The 23,859-nt window shown below is 41.6% G+C and overlaps 1 protein-coding gene across 1 annotated transcript in view; it reads right to left on the bottom strand.

Moving 5' to 3' along the window:
• The window catches only part of ADCK1 (aarF domain containing kinase 1), a 151,244-nt gene that overhangs the window by 126,437 nt on the left and 948 nt on the right, over positions 1-23,859 (bottom strand). The window lies entirely within an intron of this gene.

Here is a 23,859-nt window from a genome sequence, read left to right as displayed (position 1 = left end):
AGTTAAGCAGCTTGTCCATGATCACTCTGTAAGGGTGGAACTGGAATTCCACCCCACAAATCTGACTCCGCATCCCATACTTTGGAATGAGCAGTTCACTCTGGTCATAGGTATATTTAGAAGGAATCATTTGAGGCAAATGTCTCTGGGGCCAAGGTAATCTATGGCCCTGAGGTCTTTAAGCAGTTTTAACAGGAAATAGGCAAGCTGGCTCAGCAGTAATCCTTTATTATCAACCATTAAGTGGCCACAGCTTTCAGTTAAGAGGGAGGATGGACTGGGAGTTTGGTTAGCTGGCTCCAGTCCTGCCTATGCTACTTGTTGGCTGCCGACCTTGGACCTTGGACCAGTCATTTTTCCTCCCTTGGACTCAGGATCTTCTTTAGTAAAGCAAAGGAATTTTAGGGGCAGAACTCTAAAGTCTCTTCCAGCATTCCACATTCCACGATTCTTTGAGTCTGGAAGCAATGTCCAACCTCCTATAGACTGACACAGAGGGCATAGCTGAGTAAGCCCCTACACTGAATATCCTCTGTATCCTGCCAGAGGTCCTCTCTCCACCCTTCTCTGCCCTGCCCTGTGCCCAGGAGACTGACCAGCGCAGGCTGCATCCCCAGGGACTCTCCTGTCCTCTTAAAGTGGTTTAGCCAGTGGTAGGAACAGGAGACAGGAGCAGGAGACAGGTAGGCCCAAGGAGAGAGAGGCCCAGATATCTGTATATCTGTTCACACACACACACACACACACACACACTGCATCCTGTGTGCACTCCTGCCCTTTGTGTCTGCATTCCAGCAGAGGCTGTATTCCTCTCCTGCCACAGTTCCGCCGGGGCACTTCTGCCCAGCCCCAGCTCTCATTGGGTTGCAGGAACACCACCATTCCCACACTGTGCCCCCTTAGACCTGAGAGCATTGATGGCTTCCTGCTGTGCCAGTTTCTAGCTGTTTCCCCACCACTGGCTGGTTCCCTTAACTGCTTATGCCTCCACTGAACAATTCGTTCATTCAACACCCTGCATTGAAATCCTTGAACATGCCCCCTGTTTCCCGCAGGACCCTTTCTGCTACTGCCCCCTTGGTGGTGAGGTGGCTTCCCTCCTTGTTGCTGCTACCATGACATCAGAAATTTCTCCATGTCACAGAATCCCAGACCTCAACACGGGAACTCCACAACACAGGAATCCCACCTCCTATCAAAGTCCTGCAGGCCTCCCCACCAAGCCCTACCACTAGCAGGGGACCTAGAGATAGACACTTTCAGAGTAAGGGAGCAGGATTCCCAATTCTCCCACAGCGCTGGAAGCATCAACAACACTATTTTACTAGCCAAAGTCTATTAAAAAATGCCTTAGATTCCTCTTCTGTAAATTGGGGATTTATATCTGTTCTCAGGCTTGCTATAAGGACCGGATAAAACAGCCTATGCAAGGGCTTAGTACATTGCCCGCCAAAGACTAAGTAGATGTTCAATAAATTTAATTCCCTTTCTCTATTACGCAACTGGGAGGAGTGGGGAAGCCATGAAAACAATTTGATGAGGTAAAGTGGCTTCTCCAGAAATACCATGCCACCTCCTTCAGATATGTAGTGGAATAGCCAGGGACTGGGATGGCAGTGGACCAAAGCAGAAAAAAAGAACAACTCATCAGAAAAGCAGGCTTTTGTCAAAACAGAAACAAAAGAAAAAAAAAACCACAATGCTCAAACCCAACTGCAATGAGCAATTATGGAACAATAACTAAATACTTTCTATAATTAGAGAGAGAAACTATGACAAGTGATCAGGGTGCCTTTGTCTGCACTGACCCTCTACACCCAAGGAAGATCTTAGCTCACATGAAATGAAGACTAGGGATCTTTGTGTCTTTTTTTTTTTTAATTTTCTTGAGAAATTAAATCTCACACCACCCTTCTGTTGCCAAGAAAGGGAGGCAGAGGAGACAGTGAGGACCCTCTTATCAAAAAAGAAAGGCAATTGGAAATGTGACTCATGTCAAGGGCTAATTCGACCCTCCTGAGAGAGGCCAGGGTCTTATAGCTTCCCACAAGAGCTGCTGACACCCTGGCCCTACCCTGCTGACGGGGCAGGTGGGTGGGTTAGCATTTCTGTGGGAAGAGGAGGGCTTTAATGGCTATCTATCAGGAGGCCCCTTTGACTGAAATCTGTGGAGGAGCAAATCCTTATCTTTAAACAATGGATATTCTGGACAAAAGCAAAGGAGAAGATATTCCCACAAACATTAGTGTTAGAGACTTGTTCTCTCGGTCTTGACAGAAGGACCAAGCTAGCTTCTTCGCCCTGAACCTCGATGGCTGCCCAGACCCTGCTATTCTCCCAGGCTCCCAGGTTCCTTTTCCCTTCCTTCTCCTCAGTCCCACCTCACTGAGGCTATTGACCCTTCCATCTATCCTTCCCTCTTTATCCTTCCTCACCATTCCTGTCGCCACAAGCATCGTCAGGCTCCCCACACATCCCATGTCTAGACTTTTCCACAGACTTCCATCTGGTCCCCCTTTCTCCAGACTCCTCCCCCTCACAGACATTCCACAAAACACCACCTAAAACACTGCATTCACTATGCCATTCTCTACACTGGGACTTTCTCAACTATGGTATACACTATGGTATACACCAGGTGCCCCTGGCATACACTAGGTACTTTTCGGTGGTGTAATACACATGCTTAGTGTTCTGCCCAGGTCCCCTTTACCAGGCCAGTATCCCCATTACTCAGCTCCTGTGAGTGTTGGCTGCTAACAGTTCACAGCTGCCCCATCCTCCAGAAAATTAACAGGGCGGAAGGAAGCTGCCTCAACAGGAAATGTCTGAAAGGTTACACCCTCACACGTTCCCACATCATGGTTTCACGAAGGTCCTCTGTTTCTTGAATACTGGGATGCTACAAACTGCTTCTTTGGGAGAAAACCAGGCCAGTCTGGGAAAATCTAGGGCACCTGAAGTTCAGTTCCATAAGAGGCCACGAAGACCTAATTGTCTCCCCCTTCCCACCAGGAAGAAACAGTTGTCGGGTATCTACTATGTCCCAGGTGCTGAGCCATTATTAAGCACCTTGTTTTGAAGATACTGATGTAAATAATATGATTTTCCTGCCATGCTGAGAATCCCGTAGTCTGATGGTAGACACAGATTATTGTTTTTTAATTTTACAATCAATTTTAAAAATGCTATATAGACATGTGTAAAGTAATACTGTGGGGGGGGGGGTGGCGGACAGGGAGCTCCTCTGTTTCAGTTAGAATGGAACGTAATGAAGTTCAGGTTCAGCAGCTGGGTTCCAGTGTGGGCTCTCCCACTTACTAGCTGAGTGCCCCCAGGCAAGTCAGTGATGGTGTCTGCTGGGGAAAAAGAGCAACAAAATGCCCCTAGGAAGGCTGGAAGGCGATATATCTACTTAATGCACATTGTGTCTGGGGAATAGGATTGCAGGTGGTTATTTTATTCTGTTTTACTATTTTTCAAATTTTCACAGACAATAAAATCCTTTTAAAATCAGAAAATGAGACTCACTAAATTTTTTTAATGTGATTTAATTCTCATAAGTACGCTCCCAGGAACATTCTTAAAAAGCATCTCTCCTCCTCCCCTTACTTTATCTACCTATCTATCTGGCAGAGTTCACTAAAGGGTGGTTTTTAGGACCACCTGCATCAAGATCACTTGGAAGTCTTAGTAATATACAAATTCCAAGCACTACTCCCTGGATTCAGACTGTCTGGAGTGGAGCCCAGAAAACTGTATTTTGACAAGCTCCCTAAATGATTGTATTCTCAGCATGAGCCTGAGAACTACTATTGAAGTGAATGAAACATTCTATTTATGTTAATTTTGCAGGTAACTAGGACTTACCCACACATGTAACCTTTTAAAAGTTTTACACTTCCTTGTAAAATAAGTTTGCTGAACAGAGTGTAAGTTTTCTTGGTGAAAACATGGAGTCATGTCCATGATATGGTGAGGACATTTCTGTTGATGTCTCCCTCTCTAAAGGGGTCCTGGGTGGTGATACTCTTACAGTTCTATTCATTTTGTACCATTATTCACCATCCAGTCTCTGGTACTCTTTTTATTAAAAAGCATTTATTTACCACTTCCTAGTACACCAATTGTCCCACTAAAAGAAATCTAGGCTCTGGGGATGGAAATGTATGAGATAAGATGATCCTGAAATATCTTGTCATACCAGAAAGCATGGACGCTATCGACGACTACTAGGGTTAGGTCAGAAAAACTCAAAAGTGAACATGAAGAGCCTCCACTTGCAAAAGGATGGGACAATTTGATAATCTGCTAAAAATATCAATGGATTAAAACACATCAAATATCTTTACCTCTGTGAGTTTATGATGGTACTCCAAAAAGAAAAAAAAAATTTAAGTCATCGCTGAAGAATGCAAGAAAACCACCTAATTATTTTTAAAATGGGTCATTAAAGAGAAAGAATCTGGCATTCATTCTCTTTTTCCTTTGTGAAATTCTCTTTTATAAAAGTATGCTGGCTAATAAGTAAAAAAGGAACGACAGAATTAGAACATCACAATTCTGCAATTCCTAATGATTTATGGGTGTAGCAATGATCATGAATGTCTGCTAACATCACAAGAAAGACTACCAGACTTTGGATTTTCCTGATAGAAGTAAACACCATCTTGTATGAAGTTGCTTTGTCCCTCCCCTAGCCCCACAACAAAAACAAAGCCAAACAAAACCTTGAATCTGATCAAGCCTCTAGAGCTAATGAAGAATTTACAGGAAACGGAGGAAGAACAATATCACAAAGGTGCAAAATTAAAGCTATAGGAAACTCTAGGAGGCAGATTATCTAATTTCTTCAACGAAATATTGCATGAAAAAAATAAGAAACTATAAAAGAGATGTGAGACACATCAACCAGTCACAATGGATAAACCCTATTTGGATCTTGATTCAAATAAGAAAATATATATATATATATATATATATATATATATATATATATATATTAAAACAGCAAAACCAAGAACATACAAGAAACATACAAAACAAAAACGTTTAAGACAATCAGAGAAAGACCAAAATTGGGTAGATATTTAATGATACTGAAGAATTCATTATTTTTTAAATATAAGTATAATACCGGTACTTTGTGGTTTTTGAAAAGGAGACCATATCTTTTAGAGAAGAGTGCTGACATACTCGCAAATAAAATACAATATTTGAGATTCGCTTCAAAATAATCTGGGGAATGGAGTGGCAGGGGTACCATGAGCAAGATTGCCCCCATGGTGAAAAATATTAAAGCTGGTAGTAAATTCATCAGGTTCATTTTTCTGTTCTCTCTACTTTTGAATATGTTTGAGATTTTTTTAAATGTTTTAATGTTTATTTATTTTTGAGAGAGAGAGAGAGAGAGAGAGAATGAGAGGTGGAGGTGCAGAGAGAGAAGGAGACACAGAATCCAAAGCAGGCTCCAGGCTCTGAGCTGTCAGCACAGAGCCTGATGTGGGGCTCGAACTCACAGAGTGCAAGATCATGACCTGAGCCGAAGTCAGAAGCTTAACTGACTGAGCCGCCCAGGCGCCCCTATGTTTGAGATTTTTAATAAAATGTTCAGCATATTCATGGTTGAAACTTGAAATTTTCAGAAAAAAGAAGAAAATTTAAATTATCCATAATCCCACCCCACAGAGATAATCACTACTATCATTTTGCTGTATACCCTTCTTGCTTTTTAAATATAACAGAAATCCTGCTGTGAATATTGTTTTATAATTTCCTCCTTTCACTTAAGATAGTATATTTTTCCTTGCCATTAAAAATTCTAGGGGCATCTGGGTGGCTCAGTCAGTCAAGCATCCAACTTCAGCTAAGGTCATAATCTCGTGGTTTGTGAGTTCAAGTCCCACATCAGGCTCACTGCTGTCAGCCTGGCAGTGCAGACCCTGCTTCAGACCCTCTGTCCTCCTCTCTCTGTCCCTTCCCTGCTTTCATTCTCCCAAAACTAAATAAATGTTTTTTTAAAATTCTAAAACACTATTCTTAATAGTTACAATAGTATTTTAGTTCCTAACATTTAGTCAAACTCTATTTTTGCTACTAAAAAATTTCGCTGCTCTGAACATCCTTGAAAATGTTTATTTGGAGGCCCCACTCTTTTTTTTTAAAGTAGAGCTAGTAGTTAAAAGAAGATAAATATTTTCAGGTATTTAATACATACTATCAAACTGTTCCCTAAGGTTATAACCATTCATATTCCTGCCAGGAGTAAGGTGGAATTCCCCTTTTACCAAACCTTACCCTTCTGGGAGCTTTTAATTTTCCCTATTTCATAAGGAATTCTGAGTCCAAAGAGCAATTGATAAGTGTGTTGAAGCCAGACAAGCCTATCCTTGAATCCTATTAGCTCTGTGACATTGTGAGTGTTACTTGACCTCTCTGGATCTGGGAAAAGAATAACATTGGGACATCATGGCCATTGAGTAAGATCAGAAAGGTAACGATATATTACCTGGACATTTCTTAGCATGGTGCCAGGATTGGTAAATGTTAGTTATAACTACTATCATTATCATTATTATTATTACATATTACCTTCCTATAGAAAAAAATTCTTAGCTTTTGTGACAGCTGCTTTCCTTTTCATGAAAAGGCTTTTTTACTTACCTCTGCATTCCAGCTGTATTTAAGATCAATTAGGATGCTTCTGGTTGGATCTCAAAGAAACCTCAAGTCAAAATGATAAAGCTGCAGCACCCAAAGGTAAGGATTTAGAAGACATGGTCTGACTCTGTTTTTAGTGACTTTGGCAGCTCTGCCCTTCTCTGTTGTTTTCAACCCCATGCCAATGTCCCTGGGATAAGGCAGCTTTCCAATAAAAGAGATGCAACTAAATCTCCATGCTTCTTCATTCACTTCCAGAAAGACTTCCTGCCCACTACCCTCCAGTCAGATCTTGAGATGTACACTGACTGGGGACATGGCTTTATTTATTTTTTTACTTTTAATTTTTTTTTTTGGGGGGGGGGTGGAACTTGACAGGCTGATTCTCAAGGTAAAGATCCAAGAGGAAATACTGAAATCTGAGGCTACTGAATAAGGAGACCAATGTGAGAGGACCAGTTGTAACAGGAACAGAATAAAAGAAACCCCAAACAGTTCTACACTTATGGACACTTGCTACATGACAGAGGTGGCCTGCAGATCGGTAAGGAAGGAGCAGACTTTTTAATACACAGTGCTGATAAAATTGAGCATCCATGTAGAAAAAATTGAAATTACATTTCTATCTCACCTCATGCACGGTAATCAGTTCCAGGTGGAATTGACCTACATGTAAAAGGAAAAACTAGAAAGCTTTCATAAGATAATACAGGAAGCATGTTCAAGACCTTGGCACAGAGAAGAATTTCTTAGACAAGACACAAAGAGCAGTAACCAGAATAGAAAAGATTCATAAATTTGCTTAATCATCACAATTTTCTGTTCATCAAAAGATACCATGTTAGAGCAAAAAGACAAGCAGAGCAATAGAAATACATGTGGTAGACAAAGGACTAGTTTCCAAACCACATGAAGAATTCCCACAAATCAACAAGAAAAAGACACATAACCTGTAAGAAAGGGACAAGACATTAGAACAGGAACTTCACAATAGAGGAAATCAGGGGCACCTGGGTGGCTCAATCGGTTCAGAGTCCGACTTCAGCTCAGGTCATGATCTCATAGTTTGTGGGTTTGAGCCCCCCATCGGGCTCTGTGCTGACAGCTCAGAGCCTGGAACCTGTTTCAGATTCTGTGTCTCCCTCTCTCTCTGTCCCTCCCCTGCTTGCCCTCTGTCTCTCTCTCTCTCTCTCTAAAAAATAAATAAGTATTAAAATTTTTTTAAAAAAGAGGAAACCAAAGGCACTCTCCTCATTACTAATTAGGGAAATGCAAATTAAAATTGATGCCATCACTACATACCAGATATAAAATTTTACAAGGTGAGCATATTAAGTGGTGGAGGTGAGAACATAAACTGAATCAACCACTTTGACACTGGTTTGACATTATCCACAAGCAGGAAGATCTGCATACCCCATGACTCAGCAATCCATTCCTGGGTATATGTACCCTAGAGAAACTGACACACCAATATTCACAGCAGCATTGTTCTTTACTAACTCCAAATTGTAAGCGCCCAAGTGCTCATCAGTAGTAGAACAGAAAGTCTTAGACAAGTTAGCCAATACCCTCTGTAATAATAACAATAACTAATACTCAAAGGGCACTTACTAGGTGCTAAATGCTGATACTAGTCATTACAAATACATGCAGAACTTAAGTGCCAGGTACTCTTCTAAATAGGCTCCGTGTATTTACTCACATATTTATCATATATTTCACACTTAACCCATGAAGAAGGTACAATTATTATCTCCATTGGCTTTTTTTAAAAGTTTATTTATTTGAGAGAGAGAAAGTGAGAGAGAGAGGAGAGAGCACGCACCGGGGAAGGGCAGAGAAACAGGGAGACAGAGAATCCCAAGCAGGCTCTACACTGTCAGCACAGAGCCCGACTTGGGGCTCGATCTCACAAGCTGTGAGATCATGACCTGAGCCGAAATCAAAAGTTGGACACCTAATGGATTGAGCCACCAAGACGCCCCTATCTCCATTTTCAAATGAGGAAACTGAAGTCAAGAGGTTCACTAACTTGCTCAATATCACACAACTAGTGGTAAAAGCCAGGAGTCTGGCTTCATGGAGCATACTCTAAGGCAGAACCTTAAGAAAAACCAGCAGATACAGAGTTAATAAATAGAGGCTCAAGAATTTAAAAAAAAAAAAAAAAAAAGGAGAAAGTCCATTGTGGCTTCCAGTTATCTCACTGAGGGTCTCAGGAAACTTGGAGCAGAGATCTTTTTCTTAATAACATCTTTATTGAGATATAATTCACATACCATAAAATTCACTTTTTCAAAGTGTACAATTCAGTGGTTTTTATTATATTCACAGAATTGTACAACCATCACCAGTATCTAATTTTAGGAACCTTTCCAATAGTGTAAAATGAAACCTGCACCCATTAGCAGTCACTGGTCTTTCCTGGTCCCCCCTTCCTATCCCCCAACCCTGGCCCTAGCCCCAGGCAACCACTAACCCGTGCTCTGTCATGGTCAATGTCTGTTCTGAATATTTCATATGGATGGAATCATAATATCTGGTCTTTTGTGACTGGCTTCTTTCACTTGGTATGATGTTTTCAGGGTTCAAACATGTCATATCATGTGCTGCTACTTCATTTCTTACTACTGAATGATATTCTATCCCATGGAGATTCATTTTGTTCATTAGTTGATGGACATTTGAGTTGTTTCCACCTTTTGGCTATTATGAACAATGCTGGGCTATGAGTATTTTGTACAGGTTTCTGTGTAAACGTGTTTTCATTTTGGGGGGTATATACCTAAGAGTGGGGTTTCTAGGTCATATAATAACTCTATGTTTAACATTTTGAGGAACTGCCAAACTGTTTTCCAAAGTAGCTACACCCTTTATTCCCACCAGCAATGTATGAGGGTTCCAGTTTCTCTATATCCCCATTAATACTTGTTATTGTCTATCTCTTTTATTATGGCCAACCTAGTGAGTGTGGAATGGTATCTTAGGAGCAGAGTTCTTGACTGTAGGTTGAACTTGACCTTGATCTCCGCAAGGGAAGTCTCTTCCATCCTCAAGCCTTCACAAAACCTCTGCCACATCTCTTAGATGCCTGGTAGGAGTGGACTCATGTCTGTGAGCAAGGATAGGCTCCAGTCCTTCACTTTCAGTTGACCTTCCCACCAGTCACAGCTAGACCTGCTAGTTCCCTTGCTGGATGCACGCCCTCAAAAAAAAAAAAAAAAAAAAAAAAAAAAGTTCACAGGGTCTACCCACTATCATTACTTTTCCTATGGGCTAAGCCTGGCCTTGACCATTCAGACAGTCTTCCATAGTCAAGTTGAGAGATCCTAGATTCTTTCTCTCTCCTCTGGACTGCTCAAAGAGAAACACTCTCACCTCTGGAAGCTTCTCTTTATTGCCCTGGGAAAATTTTGATTTGCCTTTGTCAGGAACAAGCATGTAGATAGTTTATTTTATGGAGGGGTGTAAATTCCACCAGCTACACAGATTCTGATTTCTGTTACTTAAACACTAAAATATTCTCAAACTGTCATCTAAATGAATAGCTTTATATTATTGTTGATGTGTAATTGAGTGATGGATGTGAAAACTCCTTCTGTTAGGAACTTGTGTTGATGGAATTTTGAGAGGTGGTCCCCCAGGGTACACGTGTGTCCTTCTGGTAAGTCAGGGAAATGTGAAGATGTGAGTACAGCTGGTATATGGAACCAGAAGGACTTGGCCATTGACCAGGTTCAGTCATCTTTTGTCTGTTAGTGATGTGACAGCTAGGGACACGACCCCTTCTGAGAAGGGGTCAGGGTAGAAGGTCAAAGGCAGGTCAATAGGCAAAGAAGATCCAAAGTCTGCTGCTGCTACCTCTGAGAACTTTCTCAAGCTGTTCCATCTGCTTAAACAGCCTCTCAACCCCACCCACTGCCTAAACCTCTGCCACTGTCCTTCTAGGCCTCACCCACTAATAGTATATGACCCTGGTCAGGTGATAGATATTACAGGAAGCATCCTCCGAACTCCCAGACCTGGTGAAGGGACTCTTGTTGGTACTTCCAAAGCATTTTGGGCTTACCTCCAGCATGGCACTCATCACATTGTGAGGTTACCTTTTTACACCAGGGGCTGCAAACGCATATGCCTACAGAGGCCAAGCAAATTATCAAAATAAGTGAAGCCGGTCAGACATGAGAATAATCCTGGCTTTTAAACAAAAAGATCATTCATTTTTCTTAAATCATGCAGCCACTTCGACCCATCTTTTGATCTCTTTTGAGAGCATCCTAGGTAAATGAAAGGTTTTACTCCTATCATAAGAAAAGCAGTACAGCTGCAACAATGAACAGCCAGTGACTCCCTCAGCTTTGGATGCAACAGGGGGTGGCGGGGTCTGTGGCCCACATTGCCATATGACCAAATGCATTCTAGAGGACTGCCACCATGGGAGCATGCAGGCCCAGCTCCGCTGTTTTCCAAAAGCAGTGGTAATTCCAGATTTTATTGAAATCTCCCCATTTTGAATTATCTGCAACTAATTCAAAAAGTTTAAAGTGTATGTGTGGGGGACAAACAGAATACTTGTGAAGACCAGGTTTAGTCCACAAGCCCCAGATGGACCAATCCGCTGGTTGTTAGGACTTGGGCTATCAGTATTTCACTGAGTCCCCCAAATTAGCACAGGGTCTAGTACAGAAAAAAAAAAAATTTTTTTTTTTGTTTTTTTTGCTGGTACAGAAAAAAAAATTTTTCAGGGGCATCTGGGTGGCTCAGTCAGTTCAGCTTCCAACTTTGGCTCAGGTCATGATCTCACAGTCCCTGAGCTCGAGCCCTGCGTCAGGCTCTGTGCTGACAGCTCAGAGCCTGGAGCCTGCTTCGGATTCTGTGTCTCCCTCTCTCTCTGCCACTCCCCCACTCATGCTCTGTCTGTCTGTCTGTCTGTCTCTCTCTCTATACCAAAAATAAACATTAAAAAAATTTTTTTAAGAAAAAAAATTTCTGACAAATTTTTGATAAATTTTTGAAGAATAACAGCAGATAACCATTTAGCACTCACTGTGACCCAAGCATGTAAGAACTTTCCATTCATTATCTCACATCATCTTCACAGCCTTATGAGGTAAGTAGACTTGCTGAAGGATACAGAGCTAGGAAGCAAAGGGGGCAGGACTCAAACTCAAGTCTGACTCCAGATTTCTTAGAAAAGTAGAATCAGGGGTGCCTGGGTGGCTCTGTTGGTTAAGCACCCAACTCTTGATTTTGGCTCAGATCATGATTTCATGGTTCATGAGATCGAGCCCCACCTCGGACTCTGTGCTGACAGCATGGAGCCTGTTTGGGATTCTCTCTCTCCTCTCTTTCTCTCTCTCTGCCCCTTCCCATTCAGTCTCTCTCACTCTCTCAAAAATAAATAAATAAACATTAAAAAAATAAAGAAAACTAGACTCTTCCACTCCAGGCCCAGTATGGAATAGTAGTTAAGATCATATTCTCTGGAACTAAGGTCCAGACTGGTCACTTTCTATTTGTCATCAGGCAATTTACATAACATCTCTAAGCCTCCATTACTTGGTCTGTAAAATGGAGATAATAAGAATTAACTACTGGGTTGCCTGGGTGACTCAGTTGGTTAAGTGTCTGAATCATCATTTCAGCTCAAGTCAAATTCCCAGGGTCGTGGGATCAAGCCCCATGTCACGCACCATGCTGAGCATGGAGCCTGCTTAAGATTCTCTCTCTTCATCTGTCACTCTCCCCAGCTTGCACGCTCTCTTTCCCTTTCTCTCTCTCTTTCTCATAAAAAAAAGAGTTTTAACTATTCATAAGGTTTTAAGGGACAAATGAGTTAAACAGACACAGAGGAGCTCATCAGCAAATAACTATTCTTATTGTGCTAGTATTTTCCCCTTTAGGGTTATTAAATCCATAGTCAAGCACACACACTGAAGCTTCTTCATCCACAATCGGGGATATTCAGGTGGAATATCTTGCTACTAGAGAAGAGACAAGGAAGTAATGTAAGGAGTCACTTCAGATATCAGATGGCTGCCTTCTGAGCCAGCAGCACACTCAATAAGAATGAAAATGATCAAAACAAATGACAGCGCTCAGGGCAGGGGGCAAATTGTTCCCCTGCCAGGCTATTCAACAGAAAAAGGAATAGTTATCTTGGGTCTAAAGCTTCATCCCCACTGGAGCCTTACGTTTCAAATCCCTTTCAGGTTAGAGCCAGCTTTCAAAAAGAATAATTAAATCTGAAAAGAAATGGGGTCAGCAGGTCTTGCAGTGCTTTTAAACAGGAAGTCTCAGAGCTCAGGGAGGGAAGCAGCTGACAGCAAAGCTGCTTTCCTGTACCTCAAAACGAAGAACGGCTCAGCTCGGTCCCAGGAAGGAAATGCAGGAGCCCGTCCCACCACATACAAGTTCACCCTAACTTTAAGTCATCTAGAGTCGAATAATCGATTCTACTCAAAAATTGCTGCATTCCAGAACAATTTCAGTTTGTCTAATAAAAATTACTGTTATCTTTAGTAACAATATAAAAACAGATATTGCCCTCATGATAACAAAGAAATGAAATACCTGGGAATCAATATCCTGACAGACGGGTACAATCTATATAAAGAAAACTCCAAAATATTATTGAAAGTGATGAAAGAAGATTTTAATAAGCCAGAACCCAAACAGTGTTCCTAAAACATAAAAATGTAAAGATATCAGCTAATCTAGGTTAATTCATGGTCAACTCAATAACAATATTCCTAAAAGCTTTTCAAAAAGTACTCAACAGGGGCGCCTGGGTGGTTCAGTCGATTGAGTGTCTGATTTCGGGTAGGGTCATGATCTCATGATTTGTGAGTTCCAGCCCTGCCTTGGGCTCTCTGCTGTCAGTACAGAGCCAGCTTAGGATCCTCTCCGTCCCCCTCTCTCTGCCCCTCCCCCACTCATGCTCGCGCTCGTGTGCGCATGCTCTCTCTCTCTCTCTCTCTCTCTCTCTCTCTCTCTCTAAAAAGAAATAAACATTAAAAAAAAATACTCGGGGCACCTGGGTGGCTCAGTCGGTTGAGCATCTGACTTCAGCTCAGGTCATGATCTCTTGGCTCATGGGTTCAAGCCCTGCTCAGGCTCTGTGCTGACAGCTGGGAGCCAGGAGCCTGCTTCAGATTCTGTGTCTCCCTCTCTCTCTGCCCCTCCCCCACTCGTTCTCTCTTTCTCTCTCTCTCAAAAATAAACATTACAAAAATTTTTTAAATACTTGTCAAAATAATTCTAAGTTTAATTTGGAAAAAATTAATGAAGGGATACTATGTCATACTTCTTATTCATTTATTCATTTTACTAATTTTGCATTTTACTTGACTTTGCTTTTACAGCTTTATTGCAATATATTTCACATCCCATAAAATTCACCTTCTAAAGTGCACAGACTGGTGGGTTTTAGTATATTCACAAAGCTGTGCCACCATCAGCACTATATAATTTTTCAACACTCCAAAAATAAACCCTTGTACCCACTAGTAGTCACTCACCTTTTCCATCCTCCACCCCCTACCCAACCCAGCCCCAGGTAAATTTTTTTTAAGTAAGTTCTACACCCAAATTGGGGCTTGAACTCATGACCCCAAGATCAAGAGTCGCATGCTTTACCAACTGAGCCACCCAGAGCACCTCCCCCCCCCAACCCCCAGTAAATATTAATCATTCTGTCCTTACCATCTGTCTATTCTGGAAATTTTATATGAATGGAATTATATCTGGCCTTTTGTGATTGACATCTTTCACTTAACATAATGTTTCCAAGGTTTCTATAGTCAAGAATTTAACCTTGCACAGAGATCTGACCTTTGTCCTCAGCTTCTGGGGAATAATTTCTAAGCTCTTGAAATGTCACGCTTAAGAGGAGTATCGTTGTTTGCCTGGGAGTCTTGGGTCACCAGATTGTCTAAAAATATAATTTAGGGTGGGTACTGGGCACATCAAATAGTCAGGGTAGGGGATGGCCAGAAAGTCCAGCAATGTGCTTTAGTGTAGGAGTCTAGGTTACCCAGTATCAGTAGATGTCTGGAGGGGCTATAGACTGAGATCCGCCACATAAGCAATCAGTCACGCCTACATGATGGAGACCCAGTAAAAACTTTGGATGTCAGGGCTCAGGTGAGCTTGCCTGGTTGGCAATAATCCCTGAAGACTGTCATGTATCACTGCCAGGAGAGCAATGCTGTCCTGGCTACACGGGGAGAGGGCAGCTGGTTGCTTCATATTTGGAATCCTCCTGTATTCTGCCCTATGCATTTCTTTCTTCCCTTAGCTGATCTGAATCTAGATCCTTTTCCTGTAATAAGCCATGAGGATAACACCTTTCAGTGAGTTCTGTGTGTCCCTCTAATGAATTATCAAAACTAAGAGGCAGGTGCCAGGGTAGCTCAGTTGGTTAAGTGTCCCGACTCTTGATTTCAGCTCAGGACATGACCTCACAGTTCATGAGGCTGAGCCCTGCGTCGGGCTCTGCACTGACAGAACTGTGGAGATCATGAACTGAGCCAAAACCAAGAGTCAGAGGCTTAACCCGCTGAGCCACCCAGGTCCCCTGCCCCATTCTTGCTTTTGTTTCCTTTGCCTACAGAGACATATCTGGAAAGAAATTGCTAGGTCCTATGTCAAAGAGGTTACTGTCCGTGTTCTCTTCTAGGATATTTATGGTTTCAAGTCTCATGTTTAGATCTTTAATATATTTTAAATTTATTTTTGTGCATGGTGTAAGAAAGTGGTCCAGTTTCATTCTTTTGCATGTTGCTGTCTAGTGTTCCCAATACCATTTGTTGAAGAGACTGTCTTTTACCCATTGGATATTCTTTCCTGTTTTGTCAAAGATTAATTGACCATGTAATTGAGGGTTCATTTCTGGATTTTCGATTCTGTTCCATTGACCTATGTGTCTATTTTTGTGCCAGTTCCATACTGTTTTGATTACTTCAGCTTTGTAATATAACGCGAAGTCTGGAATTGTGATGCCTCCAGCTTTGCTTTTCTTCTTCAAGGTTGCCTTGGCTATCTGGGGTCTTTTGTGGTTCCATACAAATTTTAGGACTGCTTGTTCTCACTCTGTGAAAAATGCTGGTAGTAAACCTAAAGCCAGCCGAAAGAAGGAAATCATAAAGATTAGAGCAGAAATCAATGATATAGAAACTAAAAAAAAAAACCAATAGAACAGATCAATGAAACCAGGAGCTGTACTTTGAAAAAAGTACTAAAACTGAGAAACCTCTAGCTAGACTCATGAAAAAGAAAAGAGAAAGGACCCAAATAAATAAAATCACAAATGAGAGAGGAGAAATAACAACCAACATCACAGAAATGCAAACAGTTATAAGTAAGCAAACTGAGAGAGAAGTTAGGTTGATGAAGTTTTGGGGTGATGGGGGGTTCTTGGGGTCTGGAGCCAATAGCCAGGAAAGAATTCTAAAGATATCTTTGGTGTAAAAAGGTGATTTTATTAAAGCATGGGGACAGGACCCATGGGCAGGAAGAGCTGCACTGGGGTCCTGACAGGTAACTCATTATATACCCTCAGGTTAGGAGGGGATCAGGGATAGAGCAAGTCTCTAAGGTATTTTGGAAGCAAGGTTTCTAGGACCTTGAGGGGCTAGCTGTTGATAGGAAAACGCCATTTATTACCATTTAATAAAACCTCAGTCACGAGACCCTTCAGGTGTATATGGGGGGCCATAAGCTTGGAGCATGATTGCCAGCATATATCTTGAGAAGTTGAGATAAAAGAAATTGACTTGCAGGATCCTGGAGTTTGGGATAATGTTAAGCTAAGGTTCTCTTTTGCCCCCAGCAAAATGTCATCCTTGAGGCAGCTAAGGTCCTAGAGAGAGGTCACTCTGCCGGTCTCAAGGACTTGTCAATGGGCTCTAGTCAGTAAGGGAATTTAATTTTTCATTTGCCTTAGTTTCCCACTTCACCATGGCAAGCACTTAAACCCCTTTCCTTTGTTCTCGGGTAGCCAGGAGTGTCTGAGGAATATCACACATATTCCACCTGGGGGTCGGGGGGGGGGGGTTGTGCTAGCTTGTTCTTTGTCCCTTAGCCTGCCTCATGCTCCCTCATCAAGGTGGCATGCCCAGGACGCACAGCTAGTAAATAAGCGAGTCGGGAGAGGAGCTTCGGAATCTGTGTGTTTAACCACTTTGGACACTGACTTCACAATCTGTGTGTTTAACCACTCCACCCTGTCACCTCACTTGCGGCTACAGAGTCACAGCTAGTTAGGAATCAGGTTAGGTCCTCGCTTCTGTGAGAATGAATTTTCCCCTCTACCTGGAATACCAAGAGTGGAGTGAGCAGATGGGTCCTGGCCAACTGGAGCAGCACCAATTCTGACCCACATGGGGCCCTCCATTTTGAGCTGCTAATACCTGGGTAAGGAGGACTGTGTGGCAGGAAGACCCAGCACAGAGGAACACAAACCCCCTCACCTACACAACTGAATAAAGGGCTTGGCCTCGGGGTATATCATCATATTACTTGTGCAGTAGATTTGCCTTCTTAATTATGTTTTGCCAAGATTGTTATTAAAGTCAGTTGCTCTTCTGCATATACCCCAAGGACAGTGAGGGACCATGACTGGTAGAAATGCTTCACACGCAGGTGCTTCTGTGAGAAACGAGAGTGGATGGTAGAAACACTTCTCCGCCCCTTTCTTTCAATTCAGCATCCCTGGTCTTGGTCGGTATCTTACGGACTTCCCATGTTAATTACTTTAACCTTGTCCTCAGTGGCCTCCTTTGTCTCTCATCACCATAGAAACCCACTCGGACTTAAGAACTGTCTTTATTGCCAGTTTCTGTGACCCAGCCCTCTATTTTAGCCCTCCTTCAGCTCCAAATCACCTGCTGAATTAAATCTAAGCTCCTTGATCTTGGCTTCTGGGACCTTGTCTAATTTGCTGATCTTTTATACTCTTTCTAGAAATAATACATTCCTGGAGCAGAGGTTAAAGCAGATCAATGTCAACCAAAATATTAACAGTAATAACTAATATATTTACATAGTGCTTTAGAGTTGAGTAAAACATATTCACCTGCACTACCTCAATTAAACACTCCATGATAGATGTACAGCATGTAACACGATCAGCATATTAAGTTTAATAAAATCGGGGCCCAGAGAAGCATCTCGACTGATGAGGAGAACAATGGCAAAAGAAATGTAGATAAAATTAAATTTCCTTACTACTTGTAGCCCATTGATAAATTATTAAGACAGGCAGAGTATGACATTCCTCAAGGAACTCACAACTGCCTTAATGTTAATGTTTTGCTAGAGGCAGAAAGCAAGCTCAGTTTGACTATAGCCAGACCTCCAGGATCCCGTAAGTCTTCTTTAACATATAAAAATCTCATCAGAAATTTCCTTTATCTCTACTCGCCCTCGCCACCCCCCCCCCAACTTAAAAGTATACAATCAATCATTCCTCACAATCCCAGTGCAGTTCTTCCTGCCCTCGGGTCCTGTCTCCATGCTTTCATAAAAATGCCTTTTGCACCGTAAAGCCTCAAGAATTGTTTCTACACCGTTCACTCCTAGTCCATGTCACATAGACCATGATAACACAGTTTATTGGTGAAGCTATAGCCTGAATTTATATCTTCAGACTCCTACTGTGCTTGTTACATTACACAATGTGATCGATAATCCTGCATTTACCAAAATAGTTGTTTTGTATTTTTTTTTTTCCTTTTGGCTTACATGCTGTGACAGACAAGATTCTAAGATCTATCCCAAGATCTCCTCCCTGCCCACCCCTTAGGTACATGCCCAGCATAATCTCTGGGGCTGTTAATATGAGACAACTGTCCCCTGATTATGTGGTTATATGGCAAAGTTGACTTTTTTTTTTAATGCTGACTTTTTTTAAAAAAGCTTTATTTATTTTGATAGAAAGAGAGAGAGAGAACCAGTGGGAGAGGGGCAGAGAGAGAGAGAGGGAGAGAGAGAATCCCAAGCAGGCTCTGCACTGTCCATGCAGAAACTAAAGGGGAACACACAACAGTGAGATCATGACCTGAGCCGAAATTAAGAGTTGGATGTTTAACCAACTAAGCCATCCAGGTGCTCCTAGGTTGACTTTATAATAAAGAGATTATCTGGATCGGCCTGACCTAATCAATGAGCCCTTTAAAAGCAGACAGTTTCGGGGCACCTGGGTGGCGCAGTCGGTTGGGCGTCCGACTTCAGCCAGGTCACGATCTCGCGGTCCGTGGGTTCGAGCCCCGCGTCAGGCTCTGGGTTGATGGCTCAGAGCCTGGAGCCTGTTTCCGATTCTGTGTCTCCCTCTCTCTCTGCCCCTCCCCTGTTCATGCTCTGTCTCTCTCTGTCCCAAAAATAAATAAATGTTGAAAAAAAAAATTTAAAAAAAAAAAAAAAAAAAAAAAAAAGCAGACAGTTTCCTCCACCTGGCGGCAGAAGAGAAAGTTGGAGAGATGTGCCCCAGCTGGCCTGAAAGAAAGCAAATGTCCATGGTGGGAAGGACCTGAGAGTGGCCAGCAGGAGGTGAGAGTCAGCCCCACTGACAGCACACAACAAAACAGGAACCTCAATCTTACAACTGCAAGAAACGAAATTTTGCCAACAACAAGAATGCACTTGTGAATGGGCTTTCCTACAGAACCTCAGCCTGATGAGAATCCAGCCTGGCCAATATTGTGATTTCAGCCTATGATACCCAGGGCAGAGAACCCAATCATGCTGTGCCAGCCTTCTGAACTACAGAAATGTGAGCTAACGAAGGGTGTTGTGTTAAATCACTAAGTTTGTGATAATTTGTTACATAACAATAGAAAATGAACACAGGGGAGCCTGGGTGGCTCAGTAGGTTGAGCGTCTGACTTCAGCTCAGGTCATGATCTCATGGTTCATGAGTTCAAGCCCCGCATTGGGCTCACTGCTATAAGTGTACAGCCCCCTTCAGATTCGCTATCACCCTCTCTCTCTCTGCTCCTCCCCTGCTCACTCTCTCTCTCAAAAGTGAATAAACATTAAAAAAAGAAGAAAATTAATACATTTTCCATTTCTTTTCTAACAGGGTCATTAGAGCTAGACCAGGCTTTTTTTTTTTTTTTTTAATTCTCATTCAGTAAAACTGACTTTTTTGGTATACAGTCCTATGAATTTTAACACATGTATAGATGCATGTAACCACCATCACAATCAGAATACAAAACAATTCCATCACCCAAAAAAAACTTCCTTGTGGGGGTCACATCTGTCCCCCACCCTTAATTCCTGGCAACCACTCTCTTGTCACTTGAGTTTTATCTTTTCAAGAATAACTGCATGGAATTCTATACAGTTAACCCTTGAACAACATGGTTTAAATCACACGGTCCACTTATACGTGGACTTTTGAAAATACAATACAGTACTGTAAGTGTATCTTCTCTTATGATTTTCTTAATAACATTTTCTTTTTTCTAGTTCACCATATTGTAAGTTTTAAGTTACTTTATCTTTTTTAAATCTTTTTTTAAGTTTATTTTTATTTATTTTGAGAGAGAGAGAGAGAGAGCAGGGGAGGAGAAGAGAGAGAGAAGGGAGAAAGAATCCCAAGCAGAATCCCAAGCCCTGATGTGCAGCTCAGACCCACAAACCGTGCAATCATGACCTGAGCTGAAATCAAAAGTTGAATGCTTAACCGACTGAGTAACCCAGGAGCCCCTTAAGTTATTTTATCTTTTTTTAAGTAATAGTAGTTAGGTTTTCAGGGAGGGATTCAAATTTAGATAAGGATTTTTGACTGCATGGAGGGTTGATGTCTCTAATTAATCCTTGCATTGTTCAAGGGTCAACTTTAATATATGTTTTTAAGATTGGCTTCTTTCACTCAGCATGATGCCTTTCAGATTCATCAAAGTTATGTGTATTAACAGTTCATAGAATAGCAAATTAACACAAAAAAATTGTTTAATTTTTAAGAGAGAGAGAGAGAATGCGAGCAGGGGGAGGGGCAGAGAGAGAGGGAGACATAGAATCCGATGCTGGCTCCAGGCTCTGAGCTGTCAGTACAGAGCCTGACGCCGGGCTCGAACCCACCAACAATGAGATCATGACCTAAGCCGAAGTCAGACTTTTTAAAAAATATTTATTTATTTTGGGAGGAGAGTGCAAGCTGGGGAGGGGCAGAGAGAGGGGGACAGAGGATCTGAAGTGGGCTCTGTGCTGATAGGCTGACAACAGTGAGCCCGATGTGTGGCTTGAACTCACAAACCGTGAGATCATGCTCTGAGCCAATATCGGATGCTCAACCGACTGAGCCACCCAGGTGCCCCTAAAAAAATTTTGTTTAATGTTTGTTTATTTTTAAGAGAGAGAGAGAGAGAAAGAGAGAATGAGAAAGGGAGGGGCAGAAAGAGAGGGAGACACAGAATCCGAAGCAGGCTCCAGGCTCTGAGCTGTCAGCACAGAGCCCGACATGGGGCTCGAACTCATGAACTGTGAGATTATGACCTGAGCTGAAGTTGGACGCTTAACCAACTGAGCCACCCAGGCACCCCTAAAACTCTTTATCTAGAAGTTTAAAAACTGGAAAAAAGTAGGTACCTGCCTCAGTCAATATAATATGCAACTCTTAATCTCAGGGTCGTAAGTTCAAGCCCCATACTGCACAGAGTTTACTATTAAAAAAAAAAAAAAACAGAATAAAATACCAAGAATAAAAGGATATTGACACTAAAAGAGATCTTTGATATTATCTGGGTCCACTCTATGCTTTTACAGATAAAGAGTCTATATCCATTGAGGGATTGAGGACTTGCCCAACATTGTTCAGGCACAGATGAGGAGAGAGATTCAATCTTCTTTGTAGTAAAGTAAACCATCAAAATCTATCAAGTGTGATAAATGTTAAGACTGGAGGAAGAACAACTATTACTGGAGCACAGAAAACAAACATTGTATAAAGTCCTTTTCATTGCTAATGATAGAGAATCAATTCAAACTAGCTTAAGCCAACAAAATAATTTATTGGCTCACTTAATTTAAAAAATTCAGGACGGTGGGACACCTGGCTGGCTCAGTCAGAGAAGTGCGTGACTCTTGATCTTGGGGGTGTGAGTCTGAGCCTCATGTTGGGTGTAGAGATTACTTAAATAATTTTTTTTTTTTTAAGTTCAGGATGGTGTGGTCTTCAGGCACTGCTGTATCCAGGAACTTCCATGATGTTGTCAGAGGTCTCAATATCTCTCTTCCCGTCTCTTTACCCTTCTGGTCTCCTTGTTTTTGCATGGTGGCCTCATTCTTTCCTGTCACAGGGTCTTGCTATATGCCAGGATAGATAAATACTGGCAACTCAATCTTATAGCTTCTGATCCAAAAGATAGAGGGATGCTTCCTCTTCATTGATTCTATTGATCAAACTTCTGCCCATTCTTTTTCAGTCTCTTTTACTGGTTTCTCATCTCTCCAATCTCTAAATATGGGAATTCACTCCAGAAGGCTGTCCTTGAAAAATTTCTCTTCTGTAGCTACACTTTCTAGATAATCTCATCTGGTATCATAAATTTACATACCATCTATACTCACAAAGGTCTCCAGTCCAGACCTTTTCCCCTACACTTCAAACTTGTATATACAACTACTTACTTGACAGTTTTACTTGGCTATCTATATCTAACAGCCATTTCAAATGTAAGATGTTCAAAACCAAACTCCTGATCTCCCACAAATATGACTCTCTTGCAGTTTGCCATCATAGTAAATAGCAACTCCATCCCTCTAATTTCTCAAACATAAACCCTCAGAGCCATCCGTGATTATTCTTTCATATTTCACATCAATTCTAGTATTAAAATTTGTTCGTTCTACCTTCAAAATAGATCCAGATTCCAATCTCTTCTTGCCATCTCTACCACTACCTCCCTCCCTAAACCATCAGCATCTATTCCTGAATTATCACAAAAGCTACCCAACTGGTCTCCCTGTTTCCTTTCTTGCTTCTTGGAGTCCACTTTCAACACAGCAGTCATAATGATCTTCTTAAAACATAAATCAGATCATGTGTTTTCTCTGCTCAAAATTTCCAATGTGATTTCCATATACTGCAAAGGAGTGATCTCCACGATACAATAAATGGAATAAAGGCAAGGTAGAAAAAAGTGTGTATGGTATCTACCATATGTCTAGGAAAGGAAAAGGAGCATACAAATATATATGTATTTGTGTCTATTTTTAAATGTAAAGATAAACCATAAAAAAATTTTTAAAGGTTATCTATAAGGAGAGGAAGGGAAAATGACAGAAGAGTCAGGGAAAGAACCTAGACTTCTCTAAATGTACCACCTTGGTAAATTTTGGCTTTGAAACGATGTAACTGTTTCACAAAACTTTTTTTTTTTAAGCGACTCCTAAGAATCCAAAGCAAAAAGAAATAAAACTATCAAGTTAGTGGCATAGTCCCACAGAGAGGAACTATTCCAAGTCTCTTACTTTCTTCCTTTCTTTTTTTAAAAAATCTCTACACCCAACATGTGAGTAAGATTTACAATCCTGAGATCAAGAGCCACATGCTCTACCAATTGAACCAACCAGGCACACCCTGCCCCAAGTCACTTTAAAGCCGTGCAATTTGGGGCGCCTGGGTGGCTCAGTTGGCTAAGCGGCTGACTTCGGCTCAGGTCATGATCTCGCGGTCCGAGAGTTCGAGCCCCGCGTCGGGCTCTGGGCTGATGGCTCAGAGCCTGGAGCCTACTTCCGATTCTGTGTCTCCCTCTCTCTCTGCCCCTCCCCCGTTCATGCTCTGTCTCTCTCTGTCCCAAAAATAAATAAACGTTAAAAAACAAAAAAAAGCCGTGCAATTTGACTATACATGCCTAGAGAGATATACTCTAAGGGCAAAAAGAATTGAAAAAAAAATCAGAAACTATTAAGTTTCAATAAGTAATCATATTAGTACTGTTATTCTGAAACTATTTCATATATACAGTAGGATGAAGCAATTATGTTAATTGATTATGTCATTGCCATTATTGCCAAATGTAATTATGTTAATGCCAATAGGTACCAAGATTTTCAGAAGAGCTTTGCATATAAAATCAAAGGTAAGCAAAATCTGTGAAATCCTAAGTTTGCCCCAGAAATATTAATATAAATGCCTGATGCATTTTCTCAAAAAATATGTGTGTATATCTAAATGTTTTAGTTTTG

The sequence above is a fragment of the Neofelis nebulosa genome, chromosome 7 (assembly GCF_028018385.1).
Source record: "Neofelis nebulosa isolate mNeoNeb1 chromosome 7, mNeoNeb1.pri, whole genome shotgun sequence".
NCBI lineage: Eukaryota > Metazoa > Chordata > Mammalia > Carnivora > Felidae > Neofelis > Neofelis nebulosa.
Note: the sequence above shows the minus strand (reverse complement) of the source record. Positions and strands in the feature narration are given on the sequence as shown.